The sequence below is a fragment of the Strongylocentrotus purpuratus genome, unplaced genomic scaffold (genome assembly GCF_000002235.5).
Source record: "Strongylocentrotus purpuratus isolate Spur 01 unplaced genomic scaffold, Spur_5.0 spur5_scaffold_9, whole genome shotgun sequence".
NCBI classification, from domain to species: Eukaryota; Metazoa; Echinodermata; class Echinoidea; order Camarodonta; family Strongylocentrotidae; genus Strongylocentrotus; species Strongylocentrotus purpuratus.
This window is the reverse complement of record NW_022145615.1, coordinates 15,540,950-15,547,062: the sequence shown is the minus strand read 5'-3', so window position 1 is coordinate 15,547,062 and position 6,113 is coordinate 15,540,950.

Below are 6,113 nucleotides of genomic sequence, written 5' to 3'. Positions count from 1 at the left end.
CAAACTTTGGTCATGTATGTATCTTGCAGAGCCGATGAACTGATTAGATTTTGGGGTCACGAGGTCAAAGGTCAAAGGTCAAAGGTCAAAGGTCACATTATGTATGCAAAAACAGCTCGTGATCGCGTTATCCGAAGAACCGATTGATGGATTCCTGCCAAACTTTGGTCATGTATGTTACTTGCAGAGCCGATGAGCTGATTAGATTTTGGGGTCATGAGGTCAAGGTCAAAGGTCATGCGGTTCATTATGTATGCAAAAATAGCTTGTGATCGCTGACCATGGCTTCCTTTTTAAGAAAGATATTTGCAAATGTAAAACATGCTTCAAAATGGCCCTTTTATAGCGCAAAATGACAGTATATACGCGATTTAATCGTTTTCTTTTGATTGCGCAAGAAATAAAGATGAAAGAGATAAACCGATGTCAAGAACAGATAGAGAAGCTCAAGCGCAACATAATGATACCTCTTAGAAGTCCATGGCTTCCTTTTTAAGAAAGATATTTGCAAATGTAAAACATGCTTCAAAATGGCCCTTTTATAGCGCAAAATGACAGTATATACGCGATTTAATCGTTTTCTTTTGATTGCGCAAGAAATAAAGATGAGAGAGATAAACCGATGTCAAGAACAGATAGAGAAGCTCAAGCGCAACATAATGATACCTCTTAGAAGTCCATGGCTTCCTTTTTAAGAAAGATATTTGCAAATGTAAAACATGCTTCAAAATGGCCCTTTTATAGCGCAAAATGACAGTATATACGCGATTTAATCGTTTTCTTTTGATTGCGCAAGAAATAAAGATGAGAGAGATAAACCGATGTCAAGAACAGATAGAGAAGCTCAAGCGCAACATAATGATACCTCTTAGAAGTCCATGGCTTCCTTTTTAAGAAAGATATTTGCAAATGTAAAACATGCTTCAAAATGGCCCTTTTATAGCGCAAAATGACAGTATATACGCGATTTAATCGTTTTCTTTTGATTGCGCAAGAAATAAAGATGAGAGAGATAAACCGATGTCAAGAACAGATAGAGAAGCTCAAGCGCAACATAATGATACCTCTTAGAAGTCCATGGCTTCCTTTTTAAGAAAGATATTTGCAAATGTAAAACATGCTTCAAAATGGCCCTTTTATAGCGCAAAATGACAGTATATACGCGATTTAATCGTTTTCTTTTGATTGCGCAAGAAATAAAGATGAGAGAGATAAACCGATGTCAAGAACAGATAGAGAAGCTCAAGCGCAACATAATGATACCTCTTAGAAGTCCATGGCTTCCTTTTTAAGAAAGATATTTGCAAATGTAAAACATGCTTCAAAATGGCCCTTTTATAGCGCAAAATGACAGTATATACGCGATTTAATCGTTTTCTTTTGATTGCGCAAGAAATAAAGATGAAAGAGATAAACCGATGTCAAGAACAGATAGAGAAGCTCAAGCGCAACATAATGATACCTCTTAGAAGTCCATGGCTTCCTTTTTAAGAAAGATATTTGCAAATGTAAAACATGCTTCAAAATGGCCCTTTTATAGCGCAAAATGACAGTATATACGCGATTTAATCGTTTTCTTTTGATTGCGCAAGAAATAAAGATGAGAGAGATAAACCGATGTCAAGAACAGATAGAGAAGCTCAAGCGCAACATAATGATACCTCTTAGAAGTCCATGGCTTCCTTTTTAAGAAAGATATTTGCAAATGTAAAACATGCTTCAAAATGGCCCTTTTATAGCGCAAAATGACAGTATATACGCGATTTAATCGTTTTCTTTTGATTGCGCAAGAAATAAAGATGAGAGAGATAAACCGATGTCAAGAACAGATAGAGAAGCTCAAGCGCAACATAATGATACCTCTTAGAAGTCCATGGCTTCCTTTTTAAGAAAGATATTTGCAAATGTAAAACATGCTTCAAAATGGCCCTTTTATAGCGCAAAATGACAGTATATACGCGATTTAATCGTTTTCTTTTGATTGCGCAAGAAATAAAGATGAGAGAGATAAACCGATGTCAAGAACAGATAGAGAAGCTCAAGCGCAACATAATGATACCTCTTAGAAGTCCATGGCTTCCTTTTTAAGAAAGATATTTGCAAATGTAAAACATGCTTCAAAATGGCCCTTTTATAGCGCAAAATGACAGTATATACGCGATTTAATCGTTTTCTTTTGATTGCGCAAGAAATAAAGATGAGAGAGATAAACCGATGTCAAGAACAGATAGAGAAGCTCAAGCGCAACATAATGATACCTCTTAGAAGTCCATGGCTTCCTTTTTAAGAAAGATATTTGCAAATGTAAAACATGCTTCAAAATGGCCCTTTTATAGCGCAAAATGACAGTATATACGCGATTTAATCGTTTTCTTTTGATTGCGCAAGAAATAAAGATGAGAGAGATAAACCGATGTCAAGAACAGATAGAGAAGCTCAAGCGCAACATAATGATACCTCTTAGAAGTCCATGGCTTCCTTTTTAAGAAAGATATTTGCAAATGTAAAACATGCTTCAAAATGGCCCTTTTATAGCGCAAAATGACAGTATATACGCGATTTAATCGTTTTCTTTTGATTGCGCAAGAAATAAAGATGAGAGAGATAAACCGATGTCAAGAACAGATAGAGAAGCTCAAGCGCAACATAATGATACCTCTTAGAAGTCCATGGCTTCCTTTTTAAGAAAGATATTTGCAAATGTAAAACATGCTTCAAAATGGCCCTTTTATAGCGCAAAATGACAGTATATACGCGATTTAATCGTTTTCTTTTGATTGCGCAAGAAATAAAGATGAGAGAGATAAACCGATGTCAAGAACAGATAGAGAAGCTCAAGCGCAACATAATGATACCTCTTAGAAGTCCATGGCTTCCTTTTTAAGAAAGATATTTGCAAATGTAAAACATGCTTCAAAATGGCCCTTTTATAGCGCAAAATGACAGTATATACGCGATTTAATCGTTTTCTTTTGATTGCGCAAGAAATAAAGATGAGAGAGATAAACCGATGTCAAGAACAGATAGAGAAGCTCAAGCGCAACATAATGATACCTCTTAGAAGTCCATGGCTTCCTTTTTAAGAAAGATATTTGCAAATGTAAAACATGCTTCAAAATGGCCCTTTTATAGCGCAAAATGACAGTATATACGCGATTTAATCGTTTTCTTTTGATTGCGCAAGAAATAAAGATGAGAGAGATAAACCGATGTCAAGAACAGATAGAGAAGCTCAAGCGCAACATAATGATACCTCTTAGAAGTCCATGGCTTCCTTTTTAAGAAAGATATTTGCAAATGTAAAACATGCTTCAAAATGGCCCTTTTATAGCGCAAAATGACAGTATATACGCGATTTAATCGTTTTCTTTTGATTGCGCAAGAAATAAAGATGAGAGAGATAAACCGATGTCAAGAACAGATAGAGAAGCTCAAGCGCAACATAATGATACCTCTTAGAAGTCCATGGCTTCCTTTTTAAGAAAGATATTTGCAAATGTAAAACATGCTTCAAAATGGCCCTTTTATAGCGCAAAATGACAGTATATACGCGATTTAATCGTTTTCTTTTGATTGCGCAAGAAATAAAGATGAGAGAGATAAACCGATGTCAAGAACAGATAGAGAAGCTCAAGCGCAACATAATGATACCTCTTAGAAGTCCATGGCTTCCTTTTTAAGAAAGATATTTGCAAATGTAAAACATGCTTCAAAATGGCCCTTTTATAGCGCAAAATGACAGTATATACGCGATTTAATCGTTTTCTTTTGATTGCGCAAGAAATAAAGATGAGAGAGATAAACCGATGTCAAGAACAGATAGAGAAGCTCAAGCGCAACATAATGATACCTCTTAGAAGTCCATGGCTTCCTTTTTAAGAAAGATATTTGCAAATGTAAAACATGCTTCAAAATGGCCCTTTTATAGCGCAAAATGACAGTATATACGCGATTTAATCGTTTTCTTTTGATTGCGCAAGAAATAAAGATGAGAGAGATAAACCGATGTCAAGAACAGATAGAGAAGCTCAAGCGCAACATAATGATACCTCTTAGAAGTCCATGGCTTCCTTTTTAAGAAAGATATTTGCAAATGTAAAACATGCTTCAAAATGGCCCTTTTATAGCGCAAAATGACAGTATATACGCGATTTAATCGTTTTCTTTTGATTGCGCAAGAAATAAAGATGAGAGAGATAAACCGATGTCAAGAACAGATAGAGAAGCTCAAGCGCAACATAATGATACCTCTTAGAAGTCCATGGCTTCCTTTTTAAGAAAGATATTTGCAAATGTAAAACATGCTTCAAAATGGCCCTTTTATAGCGCAAAATGACAGTATATACGCGATTTAATCGTTTTCTTTTGATTGCGCAAGAAATAAAGATGAGAGAGATAAACCGATGTCAAGAACAGATAGAGAAGCTCAAGCGCAACATAATGATACCTCTTAGAAGTCCATGGCTTCCTTTTTAAGAAAGATATTTGCAAATGTAAAACATGCTTCAAAATGGCCCTTTTATAGCGCAAAATGACAGTATATACGCGATTTAATCGTTTTCTTTTGATTGCGCAAGAAATAAAGATGAGAGAGATAAACCGATGTCAAGAACAGATAGAGAAGCTCAAGCGCAACATAATGATACCTCTTAGAAGTCCATGGCTTCCTTTTTAAGAAAGATATTTGCAAATGTAAAACATGCTTCAAAATGGCCCTTTTATAGCGCAAAATGACAGTATATACGCGATTTAATCGTTTTCTTTTGATTGCGCAAGAAATAAAGATGAGAGAGATAAACCGATGTCAAGAACAGATAGAGAAGCTCAAGCGCAACATAATGATACCTCTTAGAAGTCCATGGCTTCCTTTTTAAGAAAGATATTTGCAAATGTAAAACATGCTTCAAAATGGCCCTTTTATAGCGCAAAATGACAGTATATACGCGATTTAATCGTTTTCTTTTGATTGCGCAAGAAATAAAGATGAGAGAGATAAACCGATGTCAAGAACAGATAGAGAAGCTCAAGCGCAACATAATGATACCTCTTAGAAGTCCATGGCTTCCTTTTTAAGAAAGATATTTGCAAATGTAAAACATGCTTCAAAATGGCCCTTTTATAGCGCAAAATGACAGTATATACGCGATTTAATCGTTTTCTTTTGATTGCGCAAGAAATAAAGATGAGAGAGATAAACCGATGTCAAGAACAGATAGAGAAGCTCAAGCGCAACATAATGATACCTCTTAGAAGTCCATGGCTTCCTTTTTAAGAAAGATATTTGCAAATGTAAAACATGCTTCAAAATGGCCCTTTTATAGCGCAAAATGACAGTATATACGCGATTTAATCGTTTTCTTTTGATTGCGCAAGAAATAAAGATGAGAGAGATAAACCGATGTCAAGAACAGATAGAGAAGCTCAAGCGCAACATAATGATACCTCTTAGAAGTCCATGGCTTCCTTTTTAAGAAAGATATTTGCAAATGTAAAACATGCTTCAAAATGGCCCTTTTATAGCGCAAAATGACAGTATATACGCGATTTAATCGTTTTCTTTTGATTGCGCAAGAAATAAAGATGAGAGAGATAAACCGATGTCAAGAACAGATAGAGAAGCTCAAGCGCAACATAATGATACCTCTTAGAAGTCCATGGCTTCCTTTTTAAGAAAGATATTTGCAAATGTAAAACATGCTTCAAAATGGCCCTTTTATAGCGCAAAATGACAGTATATACGCGATTTAATCGTTTTCTTTTGATTGCGCAAGAAATAAAGATGAGAGAGATAAACCGATGTCAAGAACAGATAGAGAAGCTCAAGCGCAACATAATGATACCTCTTAGAAGTCCATGGCTTCCTTTTTAAGAAAGATATTTGCAAATGTAAAACATGCTTCAAAATGGCCCTTTTATAGCGCAAAATGACAGTATATACGCGATTTAATCGTTTTCTTTTGATTGCGCAAGAAATAAAGATGAGAGAGATAAACCGATGTCAAGAACAGATAGAGAAGCTCAAGCGCAACATAATGATACCTCTTAGAAGTCCATGGCTTCCTTTTTAAGAAAGATATTTGCAAATGTAAAACATGCTTCAAAATGGCCCTTTT